General features: G+C 54.8%; 1 long non-coding RNA gene across 1 annotated transcript; it reads right to left on the bottom strand.

Moving 5' to 3' along the window:
* Window positions 1-15,781: 15,781 nt before the first annotated feature.
* LOC138745339 (uncharacterized) lies at window positions 15,782-21,701 on the bottom strand. The gene is made up of 4 exons (XR_011346188.1): window positions 21,596-21,701; window positions 20,291-20,480; window positions 19,561-19,641; window positions 15,782-16,246 (listed from the first exon to the last, which is right to left on the bottom strand). It is a non-coding gene; the product is annotated as an uncharacterized lncRNA (long non-coding RNA).
* Window positions 21,702-21,947: the final 246 nt, after the last annotated feature.

Consider the following 21,947-nt stretch of genomic DNA (forward strand, 5'->3'; position numbering starts at 1 on the left):
GAGTTAAAACCTTCAGGTCGATAACCTTTCACTGGGATTCAGAAAGATGATCAAACAAACCTGATTCTCTTTGCTGAGAAAAAGAAGAGGGGAAATAACAAACTGAATACGTGGGATGAAAAGCCCAAGCAGAAGAAATGGCAGTGGTGCTGGATGAGTGGAGTCGACTCGTTGATCAGCACATCTGTCTGGATGGAGGGGGAAAGGATAAACAAGACAAACATAATGCCGTCACTGTGAGGTTCAATACGACAGCTGCAGAGAATCTGAAATGAAGGAATGGTGAAAATACTTGTTTTTGGATCAATGTGACAAAATTTGACCTGACAAAAGAAAACAACATTGTTTTGCTCTGCCAGAACTCTCTAGATCAAGGGGCACAATAAAATAGTCCAGAAGCCAACATTATGAGATTGAACAGAGAAGTTATACAAATCGGCAGCAAGAGATAAAACAGTTACATAATTCCATGAAAGTGGTGTCACAGGACGACAGGGTTCTAAAGACAGATTTTGTCATCTTGGTCTTCAATAATTAACATATTGAAATTAGGAGTTGGAAAGTTATGGTGAGATTGGATAAGATGTTGGTGAGGCCAAATTTGGAGTATTGTGTGCAGTTCTGGTCACCTAGCTACAGGAAGGGTATTAGTAAGATTGAAAGAGTGCAGAGAAGATTTACTAGGACGCTGCCTGATCTTCAGGAGTTGAGCTACAGGGAAAGGTTGAACAGGTTCGGACTTTATTCCTTGGAGTGTCGAAAAATGAGTAAGAGATTGCTTAAAGTGGCAGATGAATGGGAAAAAAGGCTGAGAAAGACTGCAGTGGACCCAATTGTGAAGGAAAAATTTTGCCTGAGAAAAATTGTCATTGGCCCATTTCCTCTGGAGTTATGAAACCATGCACAGAACAAGTCAATGAGGTACAATTAAAACAGTGGTTTTCAAACTTTCTTTCCACTCCCCGCCCACTTTAAGTAATCCCTTACTAACAGAGCATTTCTGGCATAAGGATTAAGTAGAATAAGATCCGGGGGCTGGGGATGGGGGTGGGGTGGAGGAGGAGCTTGAAAATCACTGCTCTATATGAAAAGGTTTCTCCATCTCAGTTTTAAGCAGACATCCTTTTATTCTGAGGTTGTGCCCACTGATCCTAAACTCTGCCATACCTGGCAAAATACTCTCTATCCATCCCTTTCACTATTCAGCAGATTTCAATGAGGTCCTGCCTCATCCTTCTAAACTCGGGCGAGTACAGGCCCAGAACCATCAAATGTTCCTCAAACATTATTCCTCTCATCCCCAGGATCATTCTTGTAAACCACCTCTGGGCCATCACATCCTCTCTTAGAAATGAGGCCTAAAATTGCTCACAACACTTATTAGATCAGGACAACCAGAAGGTGGTCACGGGAGGGGAAGCCAGCTGCAGGACTGCCTCGAGTCACTGTACTATAGCGAACTTTATCAAAACAGCTGTGGTCAAGGGTGTCCCCACCAAATTGTTCAGGGAGTTTTCTCGACCAGAAATCCTGGATGAATAACAATATCCAGAAATTGCTAAGAGCCAAATCACAGTTTGGAGATACAGATACACAAGGAGCCAATACCAACCATGGAAAGCCATCTTGCAGGTGGTGGAGATTCAGCACGAGAATGGAAACAACAAAGGATACCCATCAGCTGTGACAGGGGCCTAAATGACATAAAGTGCTGCATAAACAAATCTGGTGCAGTGGGAGGCAGCAAAGCCTCACTCCACATGAACTCAATGCCTTCTACACCTGATATGACCACTAGTACAGGGAAGAACCATCGCAAATCCCCCCTCCCCCACTACATCTCTTGATGATCCGCTGCTATCAGTAACCAAAGATGACAATATGGGCTGCCTTCAGCAGAGTGAATCAAAGGAAAGGATCAAGCCTGGATGGAGAACCCAGCAGAGGACTGATAACCTGTGTTGAGCAACTGGCCATGGATATCTTCAACATCTCACTCCGACAGGGAGTGGCACCCACCTGTTTCAAATAGGCGTCAAACATACCAGTTCCAAAGAGTGGGGTAACCTGCCTAAATGATGATTGATGAGTGATACTCACATCCAGTGATGAGGTGGATTGACGGGCTGGTGTTGAAGTACATCAGCTCCTGTCCGAGGGGCGACATGGATCGATTCCAATTTGGTTAATGCAGTACCAGACCTATGGCAGATGCCATCTTCACTGGCTCTGCCAAAACCCTGAAATACCCAGACGACAAAGTTGCATCCATCAGAATGCTCTTTATTGACTAGAGTCTGGCATTCCATACCATCCTCCCATCAAAGCTGATGAGCAAACTCCAAAGTCCTGGGACTCCATAACATACTGTGCAATTGGATCCAGAATTTCTTCACCTCCAGACCCCAATTAGTGTCGAATGGCCAGAACAACTCTTCCAAAATCTCCATCAGCTCCCAAAAACCAGAGGGTTGCATATTTCACCCCTGCTCTACTCGCTTTACATCTACAGCTGCATGGCTTGGTATGACGACACCATCTACAAATTCACTGACGATAGCACAGTCATGAGCTGCATGAGGAATGGCAACGAGTCAGCATTCAGGAGGGAGATTGAAAGCGGGGTTCAGTCGCGGACCAATAACAACCTCGCACTCAATGCGAGCTGTAGGAAGAAAAAGAGATGGACATTGCCTGAACTGGAATGGTTTTGGTTTTGATACACACACACACACACACACACACACACACACACATATATATATTTGTGCAGAGTGGAGTTAGAGTGAAGTAAAAAGTGTTGTTATTAATCTTTACCAATGAAAATTATTGTTTGAAGATGCCATTGTCTTGGTGAATTATCATGGACCGATTTGTGCGAATATTAATCTTTAAAGTTACAATAGTTTATATATATTATCAAGTTATTTTGTGGGTTGGATTCAGGGTCACACACAAAATCCTTTGAGATGCCAGAAGGCAAGCCATGTACGGAGATGAAACGTCTGCTCATTCTGCATCTGAAACCGAAAGAGGAAAACCTTCATGATGGTCCTTGAGATACTGGAGTGTTTGCTTTACTAAAAACGGAAGAATTTGTGTCGTCAGGAAAGACTGCTGATCAAATCGAGAGACCATCTGTTGATTATCTGTGTTCTTAAAATTGAAACTAAGTCAATAGAGTGCTGAGAGATGGCAGCTGTTCGAATAAGCGAGTTCTTGATTCAAGGCTGGAGTCCATTGGCTCATGATTCATACTTTTGAAGACGTTGAATGGACTTCAAAGGCAGAAATGACGGCACGTGTCATGGGATGAGCCATTCTGGAGAAACATTACAAATGAGAGGCAGAAGATGTTGTCCATGCTGTGGGGAAGAGAGGATTGAAGATACAGTCGTCAGAGAAGGTACAGTTACATCGTCTTCTCCTTTGACCAGGAGTAACAAGTGGATTTTGAAGGAGGAAGACCATTTCTAACCGTCTCTTTGAGATCAAGAGAGCAGCCTCGTTGAGACCGTGGAAATGGCCACTTTTGATGAATAAAGCCAAAGTCATCTTGCATTTGCAACATAATCATTTTTAAATGGAGACTTAGTTCAGCCCTTGACTGAGTTGATGAAATCTTGGTGGAAGAAAATAGCCACTCCACTCTTGAAAAGACAACAGATTTATAATGTGGAACAGATTCTGAAACCTCCCTGCAAGAGAGGAAAATAAACTCTTGCAGAGTAAGTTTCAGAGCAATGTTTCTTCATCCAAGAAATTCAGACAAGTTTGAAAGAGGACCGATGACAAGGTTTCCAAATCCTTCTGTTGCTTTTGAGCCACAATTTAAAGAAATCTACAGGGTGTCAAATGATTCAAATCCAGATACAACCCTTCACGAATTGAACTCTTCCAGCTCTGTTGGGTTCAACCAGCGAAAGATGAGGGGGTAAAGCCACAGGGTTAGAGAGAGTCAGCAGGTCAAACAGACATAGAGCAAAGAGAAAGAGACATCACACACATTGTGGGTTTGTCCCTTCATCAAGGAAAGATGAGGAAGAGAAGGTCAGAAATGGGACCATTAAATTGTGGGGGTGGAGGGCAGGAGGTAGCCACCACACAGAGAGGGGACTTGGGTACCTGGGGCAAACAGGCGGTTCCCTCCCCCGGCCCGTGCTCCCCCGGCCCGTGCTCCCCCGGCCCGTGCTCCCCCGGCCCGTGCTCCCCCGGCCCGTGCTCCCCCGGCCCGTGCTCCCCCGGCCCGTGCTCCCCCGGCCCGTGCTCCCCCGGCCCGTGCTCCCCCGGCCCGTGCTCCCCCGGCCCGTGCTCCCCCGGCCCGTGCTCCCCCGGCCCGTGCTCCCCCGGCCCGTGCTCCCCCGGCCCGTGCTCCCCCGGCCCGTGCTCCCCCGGCCCGTGCTCCCCCGGCCCGTGCTCCCCCGGCCCGTGCTCCCCCGGCCCGTGCTCCCCCGGCCCGTGCTCCCCCGGCCCGTGCTCCCCCGGCCCGTGCTCCCCCGGCCCGTGCTCCCCCGGCCCGTGCTCCCCCGGCCCGTGCTCCCCCGGCCCGTGCTCCCCCGGCCCGTGCTCCCCCGGCCCGTGCTCCCCCGGCCCGTGCTCCCCCGGCCCGTGCTCCCCCGGCCCGTGCTCCCCCGGCCCGTGCTCCCCCGGCCCGTGCTCCCCCGGCCCGTGCTCCCCCGGCCCGTGCTCCCCCGGCCCGTGCTCCCCCGGCCCGTGCTCCCCCGGCCCGTGCTCCCCCGGCCCGTGCTCCCCCGGCCCGTGCTCCCCCGGCCCGTGCTCCCCCGGCCCGTGCTCCCCCGGCCCGTGCTCCCCCGGCCCGTGCTCCCCCGGCCCGTGCTCCCCCGGCCCGTGCTCCCCCGGCCCGTGCTCCCCCGGCCCGTGCTCCCCCGGCCCGTGCTCCCCCGGCCCGTGCTCCCCCGGCCCGTGCTCCCCCGGCCCGTGCTCCCCCGGCCCGTGCTCCCCCGGCCCGTGCTCCCCCGGCCCGTGCTCCCCCGGCCCGTGCTCCCCCGGCCCGTGCTCCCCCGGCCCGTGCTCCCCCGGCCCGTGCTCCCCCGGCCCGTGCTCCCCCGGCCCGTGCTCCCCCGGCCCGTGCTCCCCCGGCCCGTGCTCCCCCGGCCCGTGCTCCCCCGGCCCGTGCTCCCCCGGCCCGTGCTCCCCCGGCCCGTGCTCCCCCGGCCCGTGCTCCCCCGGCCCGTGCTCCCCCGGCCCGTGCTCCCCCGGCCCGTGCTCCCCCGGCCCGTGCTCCCCCGGCCCGTGCTCCCCCGGCCCGTGCTCCCCCGGCCCGTGCTCCCCCGGCCCGTGCTCCCCCGGCCCGTGCTCCCCCGGCCCGTGCTCCCCCGGCCCGTGCTCCCCCGGCCCGTGCTCCCCCGGCCCGTGCTCCCCCGGCCCGTGCTCCCCCGGCCCGTGCTCCCCCGGCCCGTGCTCCCCCGGCCCGTGCTCCCCCGGCCCGTGCTCCCCCGGCCCGTGCTCCCCCGGCCCGTGCTCCCCCGGCCCGTGCTCCCCCGGCCCGTGCTCCCCCGGCCCGTGCTCCCCCGGCCCGTGCTCCCCCGGCCCGTGCTCCCCCGGCCCGTGCTCCCCCGGCCCGTGCTCCCCCGGCCCGTGCTCCCCCGGCCCGTGCTCCCCCGGCCCGTGCTCCCCCGGCCCGTGCTCCCCCGGCCCGTGCTCCCCCGGCCCGTGCTCCCCCGGCCCGTGCTCCCCCGGCCCGTGCTCCCCCGGCCCGTGCTCCCCCGGCCCGTGCTCCCCCGGCCCGTGCTCCCCCGGCCCGTGCTCCCCCGGCCCGTGCTCCCCCGGCCCGTGCTCCCCCGGCCCGTGCTCCCCCGGCCCGTGCTCCCCCGGCCCGTGCTCCCCCGGCCCGTGCTCCCCCGGCCCGTGCTCCCCCGGCCCGTGCTCCCCCGGCCCGTGCTCCCCCGGCCCGTGCTCCCCCGGCCCGTGCTCCCCCGGCCCGTGCTCCCCCGGCCCGTGCTCCCCCGGCCCGTGCTCCCCCGGCCCGTGCTCCCCCGGCCCGTGCTCCCCCGGCCCGTGCTCCCCCGGCCCGTGCTCCCCCGGCCCGTGCTCCCCCGGCCCGTGCTCCCCCGGCCCGTGCTCCCCCGGCCCGTGCTCCCCCGGCCCGTGCTCCCCCGGCCCGTGCTCCCCCGGCCCGTGCTCCCCCGGCCCGTGCTCCCCCGGCCCGTGCTCCCCCGGCCCGTGCTCCCCCGGCCCGTGCTCCCCCGGCCCGTGCTCCCCCGGCCCGTGCTCCCCCGGCCCGTGCTCCCCCGGCCCGTGCTCCCCCGGCCCGTGCTCCCCCGGCCCGTGCTCCCCCGGCCCGTGCTCCCCCGGCCCGTGCTCCCCCGGCCCGTGCTCCCCCGGCCCGTGCTCCCCCGGCCCGTGCTCCCCCGGCCCGTGCTCCCCCGGCCCGTGCTCCCCCGGCCCGTGCTCCCCCGGCCCGTGCTCCCCCGGCCCGTGCTCCCCCGGCCCGTGCTCCCCCGGCCCGTGCTCCCCCGGCCCGTGCTCCCCCGGCCCGTGCTCCCCCGGCCCGTGCTCCCCCGGCCCGTGCTCCCCCGGCCCGTGCTCCCCCGGCCCGTGCTCCCCCGGCCCGTGCTCCCCCGGCCCGTGCTCCCCCGGCCCGTGCTCCCCCGGCCCGTGCTCCCCCGGCCCGTGCTCCCCCGGCCCGTGCTCCCCCGGCCCGTGCTCCCCCGGCCCGTGCTCCCCCGGCCCGTGCTCCCCCGGCCCGTGCTCCCCCGGCCCGTGCTCCCCCGGCCCGTGCTCCCCCGGCCCGTGCTCCCCCGGCCCGTGCTCCCCCGGCCCGTGCTCCCCCGGCCCGTGCTCCCCCGGCCCGTGCTCCCCCGGCCCGTGCTCCCCCGGCCCGTGCTCCCCCGGCCCGTGCTCCCCCGGCCCGTGCTCCCCCGGCCCGTGCTCCCCCGGCCCGTGCTCCCCCGGCCCGTGCTCCCCCGGCCCGTGCTCCCCCGGCCCGTGCTCCCCCGGCCCGTGCTCCCCCGGCCCGTGCTCCCCCGGCCCGTGCTCCCCCGGCCCGTGCTCCCCCGGCCCGTGCTCCCCCGGCCCGTGCTCCCCCGGCCCGTGCTCCCCCGGCCCGTGCTCCCCCGGCCCGTGCTCCCCCGGCCCGTGCTCCCCCGGCCCGTGCTCCCCCGGCCCGTGCTCCCCCGGCCCGTGCTCCCCCGGCCCGTGCTCCCCCGGCCCGTGCTCCCCCGGCCCGTGCTCCCCCGGCCCGTGCTCCCCCGGCCCGTGCTCCCCCGGCCCGTGCTCCCCCGGCCCGTGCTCCCCCGGCCCGTGCTCCCCCGGCCCGTGCTCCCCCGGCCCGTGCTCCCCCGGCCCGTGCTCCCCCGGCCCGTGCTCCCCCGGCCCGTGCTCCCCCGGCCCGTGCTCCCCCGGCCCGTGCTCCCCCGGCCCGTGCTCCCCCGGCCCGTGCTCCCCCGGCCCGTGCTCCCCCGGCCCGTGCTCCCCCGGCCCGTGCTCCCCCGGCCCGTGCTCCCCCGGCCCGTGCTCCCCCGGCCCGTGCTCCCCCGGCCCGTGCTCCCCCGGCCCGTGCTCCCCCGGCCCGTGCTCCCCCGGCCCGTGCTCCCCCGGCCCGTGCTCCCCCGGCCCGTGCTCCCCCGGCCCGTGCTCCCCCGGCCCGTGCTCCCCCGGCCCGTGCTCCCCCGGCCCGTGCTCCCCCGGCCCGTGCTCCCCCGGCCCGTGCTCCCCCGGCCCGTGCTCCCCCGGCCCGTGCTCCCCCGGCCCGTGCTCCCCCGGCCCGTGCTCCCCCGGCCCGTGCTCCCCCGGCCCGTGCTCCCCCGGCCCGTGCTCCCCCGGCCCGTGCTCCCCCGGCCCGTGCTCCCCCGGCCCGTGCTCCCCCGGCCCGTGCTCCCCCGGCCCGTGCTCCCCCGGCCCGTGCTCCCCCGGCCCGTGCTCCCCCGGCCCGTGCTCCCCCGGCCCGTGCTCCCCCGGCCCGTGCTCCCCCGGCCCGTGCTCCCCCGGCCCGTGCTCCCCCGGCCCGTGCTCCCCCGGCCCGTGCTCCCCCGGCCCGTCCTCCCCCGGCCCGTCCTCCCCCGGCCCGTCCTCCCCCGGCCCGTCCTCCCCCGGCCCGTCCTCCCCCGGCCCGTCCTCCCCCGGCCCGTCCTCCCCCGGCCCGTCCTCCCCCGGCCCGTCCTCCCCCGGCCCGTGCTCCCCCGGCCCGTGCTCCCCCGGCCCGTGCTCCCCCGGCCCGTGCTCCCCCGGCCCGTGCTCCCCCGGCCCGTGCTCCCCCGGCCCGTGCTCCCCCGGCCCGTCCTCCCCCGGCCCGTCCTCCCCCGGCCCGTCCTCCCCCGGCCCGTCCTCCCCCGGCCCTTCTTCCCCGCCCACTCCCCTCCTTGACCTGCTCCGCCCCCTCCGGGCTCCCGCCCCTCCCTCTCCCTCATCCCCCTCCCCTCCCCGCTCCCTGCACCGACGCCTCGGCTCCACCCAAACACCCCGCCGGTACCGGCCACTCCCGGGTGGGTCCCGGCGGGCTGCGGGTCGCCCGCTTTCCCTGGACCGCGCGGCTGAGGAAGGTCCCGGCGCTGCCGCCAACTTCATCCCATTCGCGCCCGCGGCGACGCGACGGACCCCGAGCAGACGACGCCGCCGCCAACGTCCCGCCTCCTCACAGCAAGAGCCAATCAGCCCGCGAAACCGCCCATCAATCCAACCCGACTTCAGCATCCAATCCAAGAGCGGCCTCACTGAATCAACCCATTGCCTCGCGCAACTGAAGCAACCAATCAGCGAGCGAGCGTGCGAACACACAGACATACACAGAAAACAAAGGCAGTGGAAGGAGCAGGAGACCTTTCGGCCCTTCCACTTACAACTACCCCAACAACTCAATCAAATCCTTCGGAAACACAGGATCACTTTGTCTTTACTCCAGGATTCCACTGATCTCAAGAAATACATTGTACCCCAACTGCAAGGGAGACCATTTATTATCAAACTTTCCTTTATATTTATTACCGCTTCCAATTTAATGGAGGACACAAGTGGTTGTGTCAGCCAGCTGGACCACCTCGGGGAACCTCAGGGAGCAGGCAATCATGGTGAGAAGGTAACTCGTCCCGCGGGAGGCCGATAGTGACCCTACAATGTCATTGTAGATGTGGCTGAACCTATGTGGTGCTGGCTCGAATGTCTGGCATGGTGCCTTCATGTATGTCTGCATTTTGGTCATCTGGCAGAGTGTGCAGGCCTTGGCCCACTGACAACCTGTTTCTGGAGGCTCAGCAAGACCAACCTATTGACCACCATTTTGACAGTACTGATGGCCGGGTGCGTCAGGTTGTGCACCTCATCATAAAACTGCCATCTCCATGCTATCGGCACGATGAGGTGGGGTTTGCCATTGGAATGTCGCAGAGGAGCGTCTACTTACCAGGATCGATGTTAACATCCTCCAGCCTGAGCCTGGACACTGCTGTCTTGCTTGCAAAGGATCTCAGGGTCGTCCTGATGTCCCCTGCCGAGGGCTAAGTAGTCTATTCACTGGGACAGGGCCTGGATAGACTTGATTGCGGGGATGGGGCAGTGCGTCACCCATGATGTGTTGAATGTCTGTAGTGAACTCAGACTCATAGGAGAGGAGTCGCTGCTGCTTGGCCGACCACAGGTCCAACACTTTATGGAAGGCAAAAGTTAATGGCTTCTGGTCCATGAAGACACTGAATTGTCTACCTTCCAAAAATACCTTAAGTGCCTGACTGTCAGGTACAGCACCAATTGCTCTCAGTCAAAGATGCTGTATTTGAGTTTAGTGGCCAGAGGTGTCTGCTAAAGAAGGACAGGGGCTGCCATTCCCCTTCGATGAATTGCTCCAGTGCACCCCCTACTCCTGTGCTGGAAGCATCTACTGTGAGAGTGGTGGGTGTCTCTGGCCTGGCGTGTACCTCAAGGGTTGTGTTGGCCAGTGCGTCCTTGGCCTTCTGGAACGCCTCCAAATCCTCATTGTCCCAGGTAATGTTTTTACCTTTCTCCGCATGATGTGGGCCACGGGGGGCGTGGCAAGATGGCGTAAGGATCAGTCGTGCCTTCCAGTCTTCTCCTGACTCTATCTTATTGTTTTGTCTAGAAATGCCCGTTAAAATTCTTTAAAAGTTTAGATAATTTCAGTGCTCTTAATTTAACTTATGATGGTACAATTGGTGGAAAAGAGCAAAAAAAACGACAACAGATTATCAAAAAACTACATTTTCCAAAAGTTCAAGTTTTGGAGCCTACCTACAGGAAAGACACCGGGGCTCAGCCTGAAATGGATCCCAGGAGAGAGGTACAGCTTTCAGATGTAGAGATCAATGTTACATCGGTAGAGCCCTCTAAAGAGGGCGCCAAACAGCCTTTAGAACAAAGAGTTACTCAGGTTCGCACATGTGCAGTAGCATCTGACGGCAATGTTATGAATGAACCACTTGTAGTAACATCAGTTGAAGTACCGGCTGGGGAAAGGCATTTGTCAACTGTAGCGGTGGCACTGCAAACTGCACCTTTTGAGATAAAAGAATCTATACAACTTGATGTATTGGGAGAAATGAACACATTATGGACTGGGGAAAATCCCGGCCGGCGTCCTCCAGTCACTGCTGGAAAGGCTGTGGCTGGGGTTTCCACACGCAGCTATACTACAAGGAAGGCAACCAGAATGAAGGAAGCAACAGAAGACCCTTTGGTTATTCAGAAGAAGCAGGAATCTGTTGAGCCAGAATCTCTTCCAATTGAAAAGATTCTTGTGAATCTTGAATCTAAATTATCTTATACAATGCAGGGATTATCTAAGATTATGACTGAACTTGGTACTAGGTTTAATACTTTGGTGAAAATACATTCTCAACAGATGGCTGAGTTTGGAGCTTTTCAGCTTGAAGTGAGAGATAAATTTAATTCGTGTGAAGAAGATATAGATGAAATACGGGATTAAGTTCTTGATGTGACCAAAATGGTTGAAGACTTACAAACTCAAAATAAAAATTTGGTGAGAAAGATTGATTATTTGGAAAACCAATCCAGACGGAACAATATAAAGATTATTGGTTTGCTGGAAGGAATGGAGGGACCAGACCCAAGAAAATTTTTTACTGAATGGATTCCGCAGGTGCTGGGTCAAGAACATTTCCTGGAAGGTATAATACTGGAACGTGCTCACAGAGCCTTGCGTAGAAGACCTATTTCAGGTCAAAGTCCAAGACCTGTTTTGGTTCATTGCTTGAATAATTACGACAGAGAAATAATTTTACGAGTGGCTATTAGAAATGCACAACAGAGAAAATCACCCTTGATGATTCAAAATAATCGAGTTTTCTTCTATGCGGATTTGAGTCAAGAAGTTATGTTCCAACGACGGGAATTCAACCCTGCTAAAGAGTTGTTGTGGAAGAAAGGTTACAAGGCAACCTTTAGATATCCAGCTGTTTTGAAGGTTTTTCAAGATGGTTGCCAACCAACGTTCTTTGATTCTCCAAAGGAAGCTATAGCATTTGCTCAAGAGCTGCCAATTACTCGGTTTAAACAGAGACGTAGTCCGCCGCAATCTCTAAGGAGACAAGAGATTGAAGAAAAGAGCCGTGATCCAAGAAGGAATGGTTGTAATGGTGACTCGGTAGTTGGAGCTGATTAAAAGAAGAGTTGTTCTTTTTTTTCTAATTTTTTTTTTAAAAAAGGAATATTAAGTAATGAGGATGTTAGTTTAAGATGAAGTGAGAGTTGGGGGAGAGAACTGGATAGGCACTATTTCCTGAAAGTCATCTGCTACGTGTGAGTTATCTCACACCCATTTTTTTGGGAGTTACCGCATTGCGCGGTTTAGACGGGAGGGGGTATTTTTAACCTCCTACCTGTTTTTTTTTCCTTTTTTTGTATTAGTAGATTAAAGAGTGAAGGGTTTTTTTTTGTGTTTATGAAAAAAAGCATAAGAAAGTATTTGATTGTTTAAAAAACTAAAAATTGATGTGGTTTTTTTTTGTAAAGTTTATTCAGTAGATAAGGAATATTTGAAATTTAAATGTGAATGGGATGGATAAGTTTTTTGATATATTTTTTCTTTAACTTTAAGGTGAAAGGAGTGGTAATTCTGGTGTATATTATTTTGCTATTTTAGTTATAGAACGAAGGGAATAATGGTGAAAGTTATAAATTGAATTGTACAATTCTTAATGAGGCTTGAATTTTGTTTGTGGTTTATGCTCCATTTGTTGAAGATATAGATTTTGTTGTAGATGTGTTTTTATTATTTGGATATCTGAATTTTAACATAATGATTGGGGATATTTAAATGTGGCATTGGAGCTTTTATTGGATAATTATTCAAGAGTAAATGGGAAAAATGGTGGAAGAGTACTAAAATTGAATTGTACAATGTTTAATGAGGTTTGAATTTTGTTTTAAGATGGTGGTTTATGTGACTAATATGATGATAGATGTGAAGTTAGTTGATATTTGGTGAAGGTTTATCTCTATAGAGAAAGTTTTTTTCATCTTTTTTTTCATGCTACAATTTTTTTTAAGAATTGATTATTGTTTAAGAATTTTTAATAGATAATGTTACTAACTTTACAAATTTTTTATATTAAGTTTGAGTTAAATATATGTTTAATCTTAACTCTGTTTGTTAAATATATGCATTTAAGTTTGATTTAAATATGTTTTTTAAGTCTGATATCTTAGTATTAATTACTTTTCTTTTTGTTAGTATTTTAATCGGTTATGTTTTTGTTTTTTTTTGTAAGTGGGTTTTTCTTTTTCTCACATATATGATTAACTTTATTAATTCTTCACTCTTTATTTTGGGGGGGAAGGGGGGGTTGGTCTAATTTGAGTTGGGTTATTAATGTGTAATAATTATTGGGGAGGGTATACTTTATTTAGATTACTGATACTGTATTGTAATTTTATTATTTTGTTCTTAATTTTTTTACTGTAATTCTATATGATATTCATGTTATAAAATCTTAAATAAAATTTTTTAAAAAATAATGTGGGCCACTACTATCGGTGATAAAAATTAATCGTACCAGTGAATTCTTGCAGCCACTTCATTATGTGGGGTTTGGGGAAGCACTTAACAACCTCTACCTTTTCAAGCAGGGTTTAGTTCTGTGCCTGTTCATTTGACCCCCAAGGAAGTCGAACGTTTCCAACCTGAACTGGTACTTAGCAAGGTTTATAAAGTAAGTCCAAATTCCCGCAGCCAGGCACACAGTCACATTAGACGGTCTCTGTTTAGCTTCATTGCCACCACTTTGACATCTTGTGGTTACTGCCACCCTCTGCTGTTGGAGAATATCCTCCTTGGTCTCAGCCCCTCAATGTAACTAAGAACCCCTAAAATGCCCCTAATGTTTTGGCCTTCATCACTACTCCTGGCAAGGCATTCTTGACACCCACAACTCTGGGTAAAAGAAAATACCCCTGATATCTCCCCTAAATCTTCCTCCCTTTGCTTTAGACAGATGTCTTCTAGTGTTTGCTACTCCCATCTAGGTTTCAGGCAAACTGAAGGGCATCTTTCACCGAGTTTCTGGTTTTCCAGCAGTTCTGGATGTCTCTCTCTGTATGCACTGCTCCGTGGACCACCCCGCAGTATCCCATCTAGTCCTAGAGTCTCTGTGTCAGACATTCTCTGCTGACCACTGCCTGATGGCTTTGTGGTCAAATGTGTTTGTCTATGAAACCGTTCCCAGGAAGGTAAAGGGGCAAAGTCCTGCTGACTGGAACATTGTGCAGCACCAGGGCCAGGCCAATCTTTCGCACACCTGAGCCAGGTAGAACCTCAGCACATAGCAGCATTTGGTGCCCTTGCACTTTGGTTCCAAGCACAGCCACACACAATTATGGCCATGCTGGTTACACCCTTGTCCCCATTGATTGACGATGTACACGGTCCTTCTCCAGACTCTATCCATTTTGGACCCCCACATGAATAGGAAATTTGTTTTGGGAATTGACAGGGTGGTGGTGTGGGGATGGGCCAAACCTGGCCCACGTGCAGCAGGACCGAAAGTTCCTTGCACATTGCACCTTATAATCAGGTTTTACCCGAATGTCAGAGATGGGCATCTCTGTGGTTCTCCCTGTCTCCTGGACCTGGGGGTCTTTGTACTGCTCCCCATCTCCTTAAGTTGGTGCTTTGTTCACCACCACCCCCACAAGAAATCCAAGACCCCTAGATGGAGGGCAGAGGCGCAGAGAGATCAGTGAGAACACGGGTAGTTTCAAAAGGGTGGGGTCCATCCAGGCGCCTGATAACAGGAGGAACCAAGTGGGAAGGAGGATGCAGGGCATTCGATAGCAGGACATTGCGAGAGAGTGGATTCCTCGAACTCTTGAGGGGAGAAGGTGCTGGTCGATCCATCGGTTTAGGTGGGCAGGGTATAGACATGGCAGCTGACTGGAATTGTCAGTGGGTTACTGAGACCTGGGAAAGGAGGGGAAAGAGGGTGCAGTAGTGTTCTGAGAGTGCTGAGGGAGAGGCAACATGGGTGCCACCTCAAGGCAACGGTCCCCTCATTGTTTGCAGGGATGGGCTCTGTAAATAGACTCATAGATATGCAGCACAGAGCATCTTTGTCCCCCTGCCATCAGGAAGGAGATATGGAGGAATAAAAGCAGAGCAGCCAGGGAGGGAAATAGCTTCTTCCCACAGGCCGTGCGATTGACAAGGCAACATGAGCTGGATGGCAGCTAAGAATGAAAAGGGTGAGAGGAATATCGACTGATTACAACAGCTCAGCTAGCAGGGGAGAGGGGCTGAAGGGACTGTTTCTGTTTTGTCTATCTGGACCAGCCTTTTGAGTTCAAGCGTTAAAAAATGCAATCATTTTTAAATTTAATATCAACGGTACAGAAGGAATCAAGAGACAAGATGTCTGTCCAGCAGCAAGCGTCGAAGGCACTTCCTGAAACGGAGGCTCTGAAACCACAGGGAGGTTCTGGACGGAAAGAGGCCCAGCTTCTTCTGGAAGGAGGAGAGGAGAGGCAGGGGAAATGCGGGGGAAGGGAAGGGGAGGGGAGGGGCTAGGGATGCCGTCCACCGTTCATCTCCCCTTTCCTCTACCCCGTTCCCCTCCCCTTACCACTGCCCGTTCCCCTCCCATATCCCCTCCCCTTTCCCTTCCCCAGTTCCCGTCCCCCGCTCGCCTCCCCATTCCCCTCCCTCTTCCCTTCCTCCTACTCCTAACCCTAACCTCTAACAAAATCCTAAACCTAACCTTAACACTACCGATACCCCCTACCACCACTCCACGTCCCCTAACTCTACCCCCACCCCGTCCACTAACCCTAACTTTATCCCTACGCCTATGCCGCCACTTAACACCAACCCTAATGCTACCCACCATCCCCTAACCCCAAACCTCACTCCTCCTCTACCCCCCTGCTCCTACCCCCTTCCCCTATACCTAACACAAGCCCACTTCCCCGAAATATACACCTAACCATAAACCAAGATAAAGCCCTACCCCATGTCTCCTAACACTAACCCTAATGCTACCTCTACACTGCTCGTAACCCTACCCCTAACTCTACCCAACTTCCCCAACCCTAAACTAAACCCTACCCCTATCCCTTACAACCTACCCCCTTCCCCTAACCCTACCTCCTACCACTTCCCCATACCCGCACCCCCTACAACTACCCCCTTCCCCTAACCCTACCTCCTACCCCTTCCCCATACCCACATCCCCTACAACTACCCCCTACCCTATCCCTTACAACCTACCCACTTCCCCTAACCCTACCTCCTACCCCTTCCCCATCCCCACACCCCCTACCACTACCCCCTACCCTACCCCTTACCACAACCCCTACCCTTACCCCCTTCCACTACCCCTTTTTTCCTACCCCCTTCCCCTCCCCCTCCTTCCCCTAGGTTTGGGGTAGGAAGGGGAAAGGGAAGGGGGAGGGGAAGGGGAGGAGGAGAAGGGGAGGGGAAGGGGGAGGGTTAGGGGATGGGAAGGGGGAGGGGAAGGGGAAGGGGTAAGGGGAAGGGAAGGGGAGAGGGGAAGGGGGAGGTGAAGGGAGGAGGGCTGGGGTTAGGGCATAGGTGTGAGGGCAGGGGAAGGGGAAGGTGAGCGGGAGGGGGTTGGGATGGAGGAGGGGTAGAGGAGAAGAGGGGAAGTGGGTGAAGGGACATGGAAAAGGCAGGGAATGGGGTTTGCAGGGCCAGAGGGAGAAGAAGGGGAGGGATTCAGGCCATCATGATATTCTCCGTCCTCTGTTCAGCTGGGATGCGAGGTCCTTCTGGACTCATGTCTTGTCTCTGAGATCGCTCCTTCTCCTGGAAGAGAAATACGAGTGATAGAGATACTGTCTCTGAGGCCTGATCACAATGACTTTTGAGGGTCCCAACGCTTCCCCCATTATCCCCCCTACCCCTGAACACTGGAGCCTTTCCCCTTCCTCTGCTCTACGTTAGGAAGTGTGTTTTGACAAAAACCACGATCTCTCTCTGCAGGGCTCAGAGCAAAGTGTCTCCATCAGGCAACACCCTGGTTCTCCACGATATGGCAGCAAGATGCTAGACAATCATGGATGGATCAGTCGAGACCGTTCAGCTGATCCATCTGAACCTACCCCACAACAATGTTACCCTCCCCTCCCTCACACCAGTACCCTCCATTTTTCTTTAATTCTTGTCCATATTAAAATCCTTTTCATGCCTTTTTTGGACCAGCCTCCGCTACTACCCCGGCAATGCACTCCAGCCACCCACAACATTCTGTGTGAATAAAATGTACCCCTCACGTCTTGCCTAAATTTCCCTCAGCTCACCTTATTTAGACGTCCTCTGCTTTTCTCGCCCCAGGAATGCACACAATATTCCAAGTGTGGTCTGACTAGAATTTTATACATCTGCAACGTTACCTCTCGGTGTTTGAACTCAATCCCCTGACTCCTGAAGGCCAGCACACAATACACCATCTTAAACTCCCTCTCAATTTGCACAGCAACCTTGAGTGATTTATGGAGCAGGATCTAAATATTTCTCTGTCCTGCACACTGTTCATAATCATGCCATTAACCAAGTGCTCTGCCCACACATTCTTGTAATCCGCATTCAATAAAGATATTGGTCTATATGAAACTACTTTTAATGGGTCTCAAACCTTCTTTGGAATAACTGTTATTCGTGCCCTTGAAAATGACTCTGGAAATAAACCTGGACCAGTTGCTTATTTAAGTACATCTGATTGACAGGATTGAACTCCATCTGTCACTTCTCTGCAAACTGGATGACCTATGACAACCTTCTACACTGTCTCCAACATCTCTACCTCTGTGTCATCCCCTGACGCACCCACCCTTCCACTCCCATCATCATTCATAAAAATCACAAAGAGCAGGGGTCCCAGAGCAGATCCCTTTGGAGCGCCACTAGTCATTGTTCCATCTACTACTACCCTCTGTTTTCTGCAGACAAGCCAATTCTGAATCCACACAGCCAAGGCTCCATGGATCCCATGCCTCCAGACATTCTGAATGAGGCCACCGTGGGGACCTTGTCAAGCACCTTACTAAAATCCTCGTGCAGCACATACAGACCTTGACCTTCATCTATTTCCTTTGACATCTCCTCGAAAAACTCAATTTGACTCATGAAGCAGGACCTGCTCCTCACAAAACTATCCATGAGTTTGCCCAGCATGTTTGGGCATTGCCCTCAGCCCCAACATCTGCAGACTTACTGGCCAGTCCCTACCTTACCCCTTCCCAGAGCTTCCGCATCCATTAGAACATCAAGCATTGCTGCCCAGTACAGGCCCTTTGGCCCATAAAGGCTGTACTGACCTTTGTAAATGTTCTCCACAACCTTTACCTGTACCACACCCATAGGAACATAGGAAGTGGGAACAGGAGTAGGACAAAAATGGCCTATCGAGCCTGCTCTGCCATTCAATACGATCATGGCTGATCTAATTTATGACCTAACACGACCTACCCTGCCTTCTCGCCATATCCCCAAATTCCTCTATCATTTAAAAATTCTGTTCCCTTACATCCACATGCTCATCTCAGAGACTTTTATATGTACCTATTCTACCAACCACTACCACTTTCTCCGGTGACGCATTCAAAGCTCTCACAACTCTCTGCATAAAAAAAATCTCCCCTCACCTGAAGCGGATGCTCTCTGAGATTTGTACCTGGCACTTTAGGAAAGTTTTCTGGCTGTTCATTCCATCTAAGCCCCCCACAATCTTATTTAGAATAAGTTATTAAGCTGTGGAAGGGGCAAGTTGGGAGAGGGAGGAGGAGAGAGAGCTGGTGGGGGAGGGGTGAGAGCTGGTGGGGAGGGGACAAGGCCGTGTTGGGGAGAGGGATCAGGACCGTGTTGAGGTGGTGAACGGGCAGACACGGGTGGATCTACCTGCCGAAATTAAGGAGCAATAAGAAGGCCATCTCGGGATCTACCAGCATCTTCTGGGGCTTGATGTCTCAATGGAAAACCCCCTGAGGATGGAAGTAGGCCATGCTCTGCTACAGCTGGTACATGAACATCTGGCAACACAACGATATAACATGACCCACTCTGCCTCCACACTGGCAGGGTCTGGATCCTGAGGGTAAGGGGATGTGGGTGAAGGGCCCCTCCCTGCCAATCAACATCCATCCTCATCATCCTCGCCACCCTTCTCCCCTCACTACCCTTTCTCTCCTCACCAATACCCATTGAGACCCTCATGCACCCTTCATCGATATCCAGTCCCCAGCGAGACTCAGCCAGTAAACTCCTTTATATCCTCCAACCCCACCATCCAAGCTTGCCCCAGTGGACAACCTGACCACCCAGACCCACAACCACCTTGATGTAGATCATGGGAATGGGCTGCTTGGCCTTGTTGAAGTGCTGGGCCATGCAGTGAACCGTCTCAGGAACATAGTCCAGACCCAGATTCAAATAAACCTCCTCTTTCTCTTGGACACAATACAAACATGTCAGCTGGGTTTACCCTCCAACACCCAGTGCCTCTCCCAACTGGAGTGCCAGTCCCTCCTGCTCTCTGTAGGCCTGATGCCCCCACTGCTCAACACAACATGGCATGAATCCAAGGGCTCAGCGAGCAGAGCGTCAACAGGCCGTAGTGGACCCGTCCGCTGCCCCATCATTCGGCGTCTGGTGAGAGTGCACAAAATGTGCAGCTCTGACCGCCCTCCCTCTTGAGCCAAGGATTCACCGGGAGAGAAAAACCAGTGACGTTTCGAGATGAGAAATGTTTGCAGCCGGGTGTTGGCTGGGGTCGAATATGTGGAGGCTGAGTTGTTGGGACGATTCAGAGCAGGCGTTGATTTGGAAGGGCACCAAAAGGTTCTGGGGAAGTGAGTTATGGGGGAAAATACATTCGTAAAATGAATTGGGGAAACAGACTGGAGGGGCTGAGTGGCCGAATTTGGCGACCTTGTCTTGTGGTCTTGGCTGCTGCTGTCTGGAGTTGAAATGGCAAGAGGTCATGAGTTAATATGTGAGGAGCAGGGCAGCCAGCGTCAAGGATTCGGCACTGGTCAGAGGGGCAGGATGGAGGGAACAGAGAGGCTGCAGCGAGACAGATCGATTGAAGGAATGGGGAAGGTAGCAGCAAATGAGGATCTTACCTTGACTACAGAGGAGTAGAAGTTGAGAAGAGGGACGATGATGGTGTGATCCAACTTTCACACGATCTGCAGTTTGCGGTTCTATGGCGAGAGAGGAACATCAGCAAGGCTGGGCGATGGGTCGGGGCCCTGAGGGGCGACTTGTCCAAGTTGAGGGGGGAGGCGGGGAGGAGATTCGTCAAGAGGTCAGAGGTGGGGAACTCCAAGGGAGGCCGAAGTGGGGGACTTTTCGAGAGTCAGTGGGGGGGACTTTTCGTGTCGCTGGAGTGGGGACTCGTCAGGGGGTTCAATGAAGTATCATTTCAGTTTTTATGATTGTTTTCCCAGCTTCTACTAAACAATTAATTTGCAGAAAATCTCTGATATTTGCCAGGTGTGTGTGTGTGTGTGTGTGTGTGTGTGTGTGTGTGTGTGTGTGTGTGTGTGTGTGTGTGTGTGTGTGTGTGTGTGTGTGTGTGTGTGTGTGTGTGGGGTGGGGGGTTGTGTGTGGGAACGGGGGGTGCTGTTGTGGGATTGTGAGACTTTCTCTGTTTCCAAACCCCATGGCTGCTTTGGTCTCTGTCAGATGCTCCTCTTTCCACCCACCCTTCAAAAATGTGTTTGGGTGTTTGTCAATTGGGTGTAATTGTGTGAAACGGGCTCATGTGTCGCAAGGGCCTGTGAACGTGCTGTAGGCCTAAAGTTAAATATCAGGGTGTTCCATTTCCACACAACTGCTCCTCCCCCTCACCTTGAATCTCTTGTCCTGCAAGATCTTCTTGATGGCAATCAGCTCTCCGGAGTCCACCAGCCTTGCCTGGTCCACCACACCGAATGATCCATTGTCGATAATTTTATCATCTGTGCAGGACACCACCTTGGGGACGTTGGGTCCATGACCCGGTGTGGCCACCTCTGTTGTGACCTTATTGCCATGTCCTCTGGGGCAGAAGCAGCAGCATTTACACACCCAGAGAGTACACAACAGGTCATTTATCCCAACCCAGCCTTGCTGTCCAAGTTAGTCTCTACCCCTCCCTCTAACTCCCTTCCAAGGGTCACCTAAATGTCAGAATTGATCCTCTGGTGGTTCGTTCCAGCCTCTCAGTAGAAATATTGCCACCCCAGGTCCCTCTTTGATCACTCTCCTCAGACTGAGGCCAGTTCCGCAGCCGTTCACTTTATCTACAACCCTCCCTCCATGAGAGGATCGGGACATCCTTGACCTTCAGCACGTCCCTGGGAGATGAACCACTCTGAACCCTACCACGGGTTTAGCAGAAGCCCTCCACATTCCCAGAAGCTCAGCAACACCGTGATCTTCCATGATGCAAGCGAGACCTCGTCGCCTGAGGGAGCAGGTGGTGCGGAGAGAGCCCCATGCTTCACCGTTCAACTCTGCTGGGTCCGCCGCAGCAGAAGCACTTTCTAGCACCTTGATCCAGGTCCACTGGGGGAAAGAATCCTATCCCGGTTGGGGGAGTGTGGGGGTGGAAGGGATCTTGTAACCCGGGGGGGGGGGGGCGGGTGGAGGAGCGGTCCTGTCTCTCAGTGGAGAGATCCCATTCCAGGTGGAGGGGGAGCTCTGTCCCATTTCTGTTGAAAGGTCTACCTTCCATCCCCCTCGCAACGTCTCTTCTCCCTCAGACACCTCACACTCTCCCCTGCCCCGATTCCTCTACCACGCTCTCATCCCCCACCCAACACCACCCCCATGGTTTCCCCAGTGCCTTCCGTCCCCTCGCACCCCATCCCCCCCAGCTCAACCCTATGTCCCCTACCTCTGATCCAATCTCCCTTGACATTAGCCTGTGGTGCTACCCCGTTCCTTTGTTCTCCCCTCCACTCCTACAGGCCCCATCCCTGTATCCCCTCACATGCCATTGTTCTCCCCTCCCCAGTCCCCTCCAGCTGCCTCATAAAGTGCACTGCACTCAGGATGGGGAGAGGGGAAATTAAATGCAGCCTCCATTCTCTCCGCCCACACTGGGTGAAGGATGGTGCCAGAGGAGGTTCTGTCCCAGTAGGGGAGCCTGTAACAGGCTCTTTATCTCACCCATGGGCGCAGGGTGCTTCCAAACACAACCCTGTTGATCAGAGGGTCCCTGGGATGAGACAGCGTCCTACTCTGACACGTGGGCCAGAATCCCCTTCCAGGAGAGGCATCTTTCTCGTGTTGCTGTGCCATGGCACGACTCAGCTATGGCTGCCCCATGCAGTGACATCATCACCCCCTCTGTGTCATCATCTCCCCCCTCTGTGACACCTCCCCTCTCTGTGACACCACTAGTGTAATGGGCAGGGACATCCAACCATTTAAATCCTCCTCAATTTCCCCAAGCAAGGGGAGAATAATTCAGCTGGTCTAAATTACTCGTTGTTATTTATTCTAACTCCTAGATATTTGA

The sequence above is a fragment of the Narcine bancroftii genome, chromosome 11 (genome assembly GCF_036971445.1).
Source record: "Narcine bancroftii isolate sNarBan1 chromosome 11, sNarBan1.hap1, whole genome shotgun sequence".
Taxonomy (NCBI): domain Eukaryota; kingdom Metazoa; phylum Chordata; class Chondrichthyes; order Torpediniformes; family Narcinidae; genus Narcine; species Narcine bancroftii.